The following is a 10156-nucleotide window of genomic DNA, read 5'->3' as shown; positions in this document are numbered from 1 at the left end:
AAGGAAGCAATAAGAACAATTTAACAATTGATGAAGCTAAAGAAACACTCTTTGGACAGATCCAGCCTAAGGGCAAACGTCAAAACACTTAGTACAGAATTTCGCAGGGAATTAAGCCGAAGAAATAGAACATATTAAAAGCGACAATGAAACAGGATTTTCAAGTCCTCCTCTGTTAGTTTTCCTAAGGCCTCTGAAGAACCACCGACTGTCCTGCAATCAGAGGGAAAATAAACAGTTAGGGGGAAATGGTTTTTTAGATGAAGAGCGGAAGATGGGAGCAAAGAAGGAATGTAACAAAAAGATTGACAATAATAACTTTATCTTTGAGAATTGTTTGAATAGAGAACATTAACTGGCTTTCTGAGCTATCTATCAGCCTCTCACACTATAGCCAACTTGTCTCAACTATCAGTTTAAATATCTAGTAGAATATATATATTTGCAACCAAAGGAAACATATATATTTTTGTCAGAACACATATGCAACTACTATGTTGCTCAGACCTCTTCAAAAATGTCAAGGAACTATCAGTTTAAATATCTAGTAGAATATATATATTTGCAACCAAAGGAAACATATATATTTCTGTCAGAACACATATGCAACTACTATGTTGCTCAGACCTTTTCAAAAATGTCAAGGGGGTGTGTCGGATTCACCAAAAGTAGTGTATTTTTGAAGAATCTAACACGGGTGTGGCATCAAAAATGAAGAGTCCGCGCAACTATGTAGATGACTGTAAGAAAAAGACACTTACCCTTCAAAAAGTAATTTCTTCTTCTCTTGTAACTCTATGATGTTCTCTTCAATTGTATTCTCCATCATAAATCTCACAACCCTGCAAATTTGAAAACAACAATAAGCTCCCATTCAATGGCATCCAAAGCAGAAGAAATACAACACACACTTGACTGGTTTATATTGCCCTATTCGATGGATTCTATCTTGGGCTTGCTGCTCCACCGCAGGATTCCACCAAGGATCCATTAAGAAAACCTAGCAAGGATCAAGAGATGAGCCACCAAAAATGTGCTTATTCAACAGATAAATACGAGCCATAACTGGAAAATAGATCCTTACATGTGATGCAACTGTAAGATTGAGAGCAACACCTCCAGCTTTTAAACTCATAAGCAGTATCCTGCAATCTGAATCCTCAGTGAATTTGCTAACTGCAGCATCTCTTGCGGCAATAGACATGGATCCAACTAATTGAATACAATTGATGCCTGACAGCTGAATACACACAATACAAGCTTCTTTTTTATTAGATTGAAAAGAGGAAAAGGAAGTAGGAAGGAGAAAGTACCATTATGTCTTACATTAAGAGAATACTGTATCAGATCCAAAAATGATATGAACTGGCTAAAAACTATTCCTTTTGCAGAACCGTCCATGTTGCTAATTTCTCCCTTCTACATTCAATAAAAGTAAAATTTGAGCATCAAGCATGTATTTAGCAATATTATTCACAAGTAAAAGAATCATCAAAGAGTTAAGGACAGTGTCCATCAACATATCTAATGCATAGGCCTCACTTGTTCCACTGAGTTAGACACAGCTAATTTTAAAAACATTTTGATTTTCTTCAATGCAATAGAACACAATGAGTTCACACCCCTTGGGTTAGAACATCATCGTAGTTCTGAATCTATTAATGGAATAAGCCTGAGAATGACAAAAATTAATGGTTTAGCGCCTGTATATGATGATGTGGCATGACATCCCTTGCTCTCTTTGTGAAAAGGAAAGAAAAGCAAACCAAGGAGAATATGATGATAGTGTAGAATGCAATTGCATACCAAAGCCTCTATTTTAGTGCTCGTCTGGAAATAATTGAGGTGAATTTTGTTCAATATACTTGAGGACCTAAACCCTTTGACAGTAGGTTTAGAATTAGAATCTCCCTTATCATTATTTGCAGTGAGAGGTTTGGTACATGAAGGGCATGGCATTTTCTCCACACTTTCATTTAAATCTATCAAACATGCGTTGCAAAACACGTGCCTGCAACAATTAACCTGCAACAATCAAAAAGAGAAACACAGTTCAAAGAAGACTCTGTCTAATGTACAAGGACTTAATACTAGAAGTACTTTTGATAAAATCTCAATGTCTATGCCGCTGGAAAGAGAGTATCCCAAATGCTCATCTACTTCATGAGAACTTCCCCGAAAAAAGAAGAAGCAAAACAGAGTATTTTTTTCTAAAAGGGATTGCATATCATCAACATTTTCCCAGAAAGAACTAGAAAACATGTGACCCGGACATTGTTTTAAGGAAAAAGTATTTTAAACTGTTCAACAGAAGTAATTGGCATTTAAAGAATGTACATACAACATTCAGGCTGACACTGAGCAATTGAAAGGTGCTCGAAGTTCTTGGACCTTGAATGGCCAACATAAAAATAATTTAGTAAATGCAAAAAGGAGAGAGCTATCAAATTGAACTTCAAGCTGAGTAACGTGTTTCCTATTTCTTGTTTTTGGGGGAGGGAGCGGGTAGAGGTGCACAAACTCACTACTGGATCTTCCACTGCATCATGACATAAGCCACATAATTGCTCAACATCTTCGGCCTCTTTATTGCCACTAGCCAATTCTTTTCTAGAGTACATCACTAGGTAACGATGATCAGCTGCCTGCCAATTAAAGAAAGACATTATATTGGTCAGACATTTTCTGCAATCAAATTTGGCTGATGACCCATAGTAAGACAAATATATTTATGAGAGGCGAGTTCAGACGAAGCAAAAGAAAGGTCAGTGTCTGTATTTGCGCTCATAGAACAGAACGACAAGAAAATGATACCTTTAGCAGTCGTCTGATAAGTCTTCCATAGTCCAATCTTTACACCAATATTACATATTTGAGCAGTGAAAAAATGATACTCGTGGTCCGTGGTCCCATAATTTCCTTGACCAATTTTTTGACAACCAACTTTTTTTGATAAATCCCTTGACCAAATTGAATTAACTATCCATTGTTGTCTTCTAACTACTCATCCAACCCCCAGCCACTAAACTACATTGAATCCAGTAAAAAAATGGATAAATCGATTTAGAAAGCTTAGCACTAAAAGCACCCACATAAAATTGAAGCAACAAAGAGAGTCAATGAGAAAACAAAAACAAGAAGATGAATGCAATCATCCATTACAATTATCAAGCATATATCCTTGTCTTGGTACCTGCCGTAGGCGTGCGATCATAGAAAATATGTGACCATAGTTATTCATCAGAGTTCCATCCTCGACATATCTGCACCAAAATACAAAATGCGGATACAGTTATAAATAAAAATATCCTTGCTCCCTTACTTTTTAGCAGGTAATGGCACAAATGATTAAGAATTTTATGGGAAGAAAAAGATGTATAACCCAATATGCAATTATAGGAAACAGATTTAATGCAAGTAATCCATACATAAGCAAGAGATCGGGATACACAGCAAAAAAAAAAAAAAAAAAGAATTTTATGGGAAGAAAAAGATGTATAAGATCTTAAGTTAAAAACCAAGATACTAACCCAATATGTTTAATAACTACTCAAGGACAAGCAATTATAGGAAACAAATTTAATGAAAGTAATCCATGCATAAACAAGAAACAGGATATGCAGCTAAAAAAAAGAAAAACAATGAGCCAGCAAATTGGTGCAGCTGGAGCCAAGAAAGGGAACTTGCAAGGAATAAGAGCTCGAGTTTGAAAAATACCTATCAAGCTGTTGTCGACTTCTATTGTGCAATGACTTGTAGTAGTTAAATTCATTCACATCCAAAGAATCTTTTCTCATAATAACCTGAACCCAAAAATAGTAACCAATAATAGAAGATTCTTATCGAAATTAAAGCACACGACACTACTGCAAGACAGAACTTACAGTCTTTGTGGGAAGTGAAAGATCAGCAACTCTTTCCTTTTTGGTACGTCTTAGCATTAGGCTTTTCAGGATTTTGTGCTTCAACAAAACCATAGCATCTCCATGGATCCTCTCGGACATGTACCGCTTATTCGTTAAAGGTTTTTCAATATACTAGAAGATATTTCAACTTTACTATGTCAGCAATAAGATGAAGCCTCAAAAGTATGTATATCATGAATTATTAACTTACTTTATTCCACCAGAGGAAGTGGCGTGCACGTTTGTAAGGCCCGGGACGGCACTGTGGGCATTCATCAGAGAAGCTGTAGAATTTATCAAAGAACAAATAGCACAAGATATTTCATAAGTAACATTGTTTGAGAAGCAAAAGTATAACAATATAAAGTAAAATAGATTTTGAGCCATTGTGTCTTTCATGCTAAGGGATAGGAACAAGGATTTAGAAAAAGAATCTTTGTGTCTACCTAAAATCAAGTCCACTGCAATTACAATATTCGCAAAAGTAACAAGCATAAGGAGTAACTTGTAAGAAACGGACCTGTATAGAAGTAAAGAATACAATTAACCTCAGAACTATAAAAAGTAAAGAAAATGTAGTGAAACCAGCAGAAATTAACTTACAAGTGAGTACAATTCTCCGATGTGGTTTTGCAGGGGTGTACCAGTTAAGGCCCACTTATAAAAAGATTCTAAAGCAAGAACCGCTTTTGTGGTGAGGGTGCTTACAGATTTGATATGATGAGCCTATGCCACAGAAGTTTAATCAGTTAAGAACATTGCAGATAAAACATCTTGTGTCATATGAAATTTAGTAGTTCATATGACCTCTTAGCAGCTAGTTCATGTGTTACCACCAAAGTGATGAAGCTAGACAAGGCACAAACTACAAACTACATGCAGCATTGTTCACCATGAAGATAGAAAATGGTGATCAACAGAATTGAAGATGAAATTTCACATGATGAGCAGTTAAGCAAAGCAAAGAACTTTAGGACAGAGATATATTTTGTGCTCTTACATTTTGCTGAGTTTTAATAGCTGAAACATCATGGAAATATTTACACCTACATTATTTCAGCAGTTAACTGTATAGGTTTCTTCATACTCACCACAAGATTCTTCACATTCTAATAAGCATCATAACTGTATAGGTTTCTTCATAATCACCATACCAATCTCCACATTTACAACTCTAATAACATGACTTGAAAAACTAGTATTTATAAGAAAAAGGTTGTATAAACAGCAAATGAACCAAGAATGTTTTCAAACCTTCGATACTACAAAATAGAGAATGCCAATTGAAGAAAACAACAACATAATGCATGAATCTGTGAACGTATGACTTGCCTCATCCAAAATGATACGATCCCACTTCACTGAATGCAGAACTGACTTCCTCCTGGACACATCTTCACCAACACTGACTGAATTATCACTAGAACGCTCGTCACACAATTTTGAGTTCTTGCTGTTCTGCTTTGACTTTTTTGGCCTATAGTCAGCCTGGATAGTGGAGTACGTAGTAATGACAAAATCATATTCCTCCAGGTTGTGCGTAAATTTCCCCCTGTTAGTGCCATGATAAAGAAGAGTTTTGTTGCTGTCTTTAGTGGTGCAATGTTCAATCTCCCGAAACCATTGCAATGCTCCAATCACAGGACATACAACAAGAGTTCCTTTTACTGTTGGGAGTTCCTGGGAAGTACTTGGTGAAGACGACAATATACTGGAATCAATCTTTAATTCGCGTTGAGCAAGCACAAGTGCTATGGCTTGAACCGTCTTCCCCATTCCCATTTCATCGGCAAGAATGCCCCCCTTGAATGTAGATTCTTCTTGCTTTAATGACCAAGCCAACCACTCCTTTTGGTGCCTCAACAGTGGCAAGATCAAATCTGATGGTGGCTCAGCAGTTTCAGTAAGCGAGATGTTATCAGAATCATCTGAATAATTCTTAAGAGTGACTTCATCCATTTCTTCTTCCAGTGTCTCCCATTTCAAAACTGATCCTCTTCGCTTTTGTACTCTCTCACGTTTATTCTTCCACAATCTGACACGGCGTCTTCGATTCGAATCTGTATCTTCACCCCTTGCGCCTTCAGTAAAACAAGAACAATTATCAATTTAATTAGAAAATTACACAAACTAGCTATTCATAGCATTTAACATTTCAATATGGATCTCCCATAAGGAATTTGATAGCAATAGGAGAAAACAAAAGATAACAGTCACCATTAGGGCATTCCAATTTACACATTATTTCATTTTGGGGCATTTCAAAATTATCCAATTTTACACCAGAAAATCAAGAGCTTCAGAAGAAAAACAAAGAAGAAGACGAAAGTGAAGATGAAGAACCTGGAATTGGAAGATTCATTTTCCGAGAAAGCAGAGAGAAATTAAGAAGCTGAGTTGAAAATTGTAATGGAACTGAAAAGTTGAGGCGGGAAGGATAGTTGAAATTAATCTAACTGATTAACAAATTCAAACCGCCATAAACTTTAACTAACTAATTTGATGACGTGTCAAAAGTTGCTGACATGTCAAATGAGCTGGATAATGAATGGTCTGATTTGAAGTATTTAAGGAATGAATATAAAATAATTCCTTTAATTTGTGATTAATTTTTTTAATTATTATTTTATGTTTAGAGTTTGATATTCATGTTAAAAAAATTGTTGTTGGCTTTGACAAATTGATAACGGGGCTTTGGGATAAGTATATTTTTTATTATTTAATTATATTATTAATCGATACAGATTTGCTTTACGATTTAACTAAAAAGTATGGCCACGTGGGTGCAATATATTGTGTTGGACATTATATTTTTTTTTTTAAATTCCTTTTTAATTTAAAATGTCAACTACGTACCCTTCAAATGAAGTTATTGTAGGAGACGAAAACTCAGTCTTTGAATAAGTTTGTATAATTGTAAAAGCGTGTATTGTAACAAACCCAAATTCCTCATTATATTAATAACAGACTTGGAATGTGATTAAACCTTTAGAATCGTAATTGCGATAATCAAACAATTGAATTACAATGGAAATGCTCAAATAACAAGTAACTAAGATAGAGATAAGAATTGGGATGAGAAGCTTAGATTCTAGAAGAAGAAGAGAGGAACAAATGTGTTTCTTCAATACGCATTGTTGCTCCCCAATATGGAAAAATCACCGCATATACACATTTAAGAGTAAATATTATGGGTTTTAAACCTACTTTTAAAAATTTCTTGCTTATAACAGATTATTTACGGGCTATGACATATCAGTTAAATTTAATATTTATTTAATAAATTATTATTCTATTTATAGTTTTTTAATAATAAATAATTAATTTTATTTTACTTCTTTTTAAAAAAAACTAAAATTTTCAGTTACCCAATTTTAGGGATTTCCTTTCCTTGTTTACCGTTACCATCCCCAATCACCGATCACACCACCATCCCACACGTTTCTTCACTCCTACACGTCTCAACCCACAACCCAATATCAAACTTTCTCCATTCTTTCTCATCTAGTCCAACATCAAAACTAATTTCACATCTTACCCACGATTATTCATCATCATGTCCAAGAAACAAATTGAAACTCCACGAAAGAGCCCCAGATTTGACGGAATATCAACTGATGATGCTCATGCTCCATCGTTTAAGATATTATCTCAAACACCCCGTCTAAAACTGTTCAAATTCCGGCCACATGTGGTCCAACTCATTCAAAGAATCAAAAAGATAAAAATAATGAAGCAAATCAAAGTGCAACTACGGCAAATCAAAGGGGGAAGAAGAGGAAGGGGAAGAAACTTGTTGAAACCCCTCCAGAATCTGATTCCGACTTAGATTTGGATTTTGTTGGTCAAACAAAAAAGAAGAAAACAAAAAAAGCAACAAAGGTTGAAGTCGCTGAAACATCAAAACCTTATACAAGAAGAAAAACAAAAAAGGATGAACCGAAATTACCAAAATCCAAAAATCTCAAAAAAGTGGTTAAGGTAAGTAATTTATTTAATTTATTTTTCACATTACTCAAAATAGTTATTTTTTTATATCACATTATTGTTATTGTTGTTTTCAAAATTTTGTTTTCTGAAATTTGTTCCAAATCTTAATAAAATGTTTATGCATTTGATTATAAATTTTAAGTGATGTATTTTGTATGAATTATGATACAACATTGACATGCATATGAATTATTAATTTTATTTTCAAATTTTGTGATCTTATTTAAATACTCTGTATTGTATAGGTACTCCTGGAATTTTTTGAAAATATTTTTTATAAATATTGTGTATGAAATGTGAACTATGTTTATTGTTGTAAAGAAATTTGTGTATACAGTGTGTGTGAATAATATGTGTACGATTGTGTGAAATGTGAATATAATTTATGTTGTATATGAAGTGTGTGAAAAGTGAACTATGGTTACTGCTGGAATGAAAATTGTATTATATGTTTGTGAAGTGTGTATGAAATGTGAAACTATTAAGTTATGTATGATTTGTGAATTGTAACTAAAATTTGTGTATACAATGTGTGTGAATAATATGTGTATGTAGTGTGTGTGCAATGTGAATATAATTTATGTTGTATATGAAGTGTGTGTGAGATGTGAACTATGGTTAATGCTGGAATGAAAATTGTGTTCTATGTCTGTGAAGTGTGTATGAAATGTGAAATTATTAAGTTATGTTTGATTTGTGAATTGTAACTGAATAATGTGTATGAAAATGATTTTCTGTATGAAAATGATTTTCTGTATGAAACTGAATAATATGTGTATGAAGTATCTTTTAATGTAGTCTACACAATTTTATTTTATAGGAAAGGAAGAAACACACACACTAGTCTTCATGTACAAACATAAATGTGTTTGCTGATCTTTTGACTTTTCTTGGGCAAGAGAGATTTGAACAACTTCTCGAACAAACACCTTTTGGTTTATTCTATGACATGCACCATATAAAGATTCAATGTCAACTACTGCGGCATTTGATGATTCTTGAAAAAGAAAATGTCTGAGACGACATGTTTGTTATTAAAATAAACGGCACAGAATTACGATTTGGAATCAAGGAATTTTCAGTAGTAATTGGTCTTAAATGTGGACTTCATTCTACATTTATCTCAGATCCGTCTATTCCCAATAGACTTATCCTTGAATATTTTGGGGAAATGAACAAAGTCCCTAAGTCAAACTTCTTCAATAAGTTTAAATTTCATTCTACTATCATTCAAATAGTACATTCCAAACACTTTTCATACTATTTTAATACAAATTTTATACATCAAATATGTACATATTTTTTACGCAAATACTTCATTACTGTCACACAAAATTTATACAAAAAATGTCAATAACACAATTTCAAAATTAATACAACCTTAAAACATTTATCATACAATTCGTCAAAATTTCAAAAAAAAAAAATTCATATTACTGGACACGCTTTCATACAAATTTCATACTTTCTTAATATACATTTCATTCAACAAATAATCATACATTACAAATATCTATATCTTATTGTACCAAATAATTTTATTTCTACCTTACTAATTACTTCAGAAATGACAACATCTAATTTAACACACTAAAAATTATAATTTAATAACAAATTAAAACACTTGTTATACAGTTCGTCAAAAATCCAAATAATTTTTTTTACATTTTACGAAACACATTTTCTTACAAATTTCTTTCCAATAATTCGATTAAATTCATTCATAAATATACAATTAGTTTATACTTTAAGAAAAAAAAATACACAAAACAATTTAAAAACAAATACTAACCCGAAAGATCCCATCTTCCACAAGTAATTGTCCATCTCAATAAAATCAATGTTTCTTCAACGAAAAAAACCTTCAATTACTCGATTGTGGTAATTTTTTAGGTTGAAGAATTAAGAGAGAGAAATGTTGAAGAAAAAAAGGACATGATCTGATTTTTTATTTTATTTTTAACTGATTTTGAGTGAATTAAGGATAAAAAATATTGTTGATTTGTTTGGATCCCTTATTTCGTTCTAATCATTAATTATCTACAATAAGTTCAAATTAAATTACATGCCACAATTTCAGTTTTTAAATTTATTGTTTCTAATTTCATTTTTTTTTAATTTTCATTTATCTTTTTATTTTATTTTTTTTAAGTTTTTTCCAATTAATAAAAACATTTCTTTAAATTGTGAATTTGTTATAACCTGAAATTTTGCTATAACTTGAAAGTCTAAATCTACTGCTATAGCTTGAAAATAGTACT

At 32.8% G+C, this 10156-nt stretch overlaps 1 pseudogene; it reads right to left on the bottom strand.

Moving 5' to 3' along the window:
- Window positions 1-10156, bottom strand: part of LOC102595509 (ATP-dependent helicase rhp16-like) — a 12600-nt pseudogene continuing 2444 nt past the window's right edge.

This window comes from Solanum tuberosum, unplaced genomic scaffold (assembly GCF_000226075.1).
Source record: "Solanum tuberosum cultivar DM 1-3 516 R44 unplaced genomic scaffold, SolTub_3.0 scf00458, whole genome shotgun sequence".
In the NCBI taxonomy this organism is placed as follows: domain Eukaryota; kingdom Viridiplantae; phylum Streptophyta; class Magnoliopsida; order Solanales; family Solanaceae; genus Solanum; species Solanum tuberosum.
The sequence above is the reverse complement of the archived record's forward strand: the minus strand, read 5'-3'. Positions and strand labels throughout refer to the sequence as shown.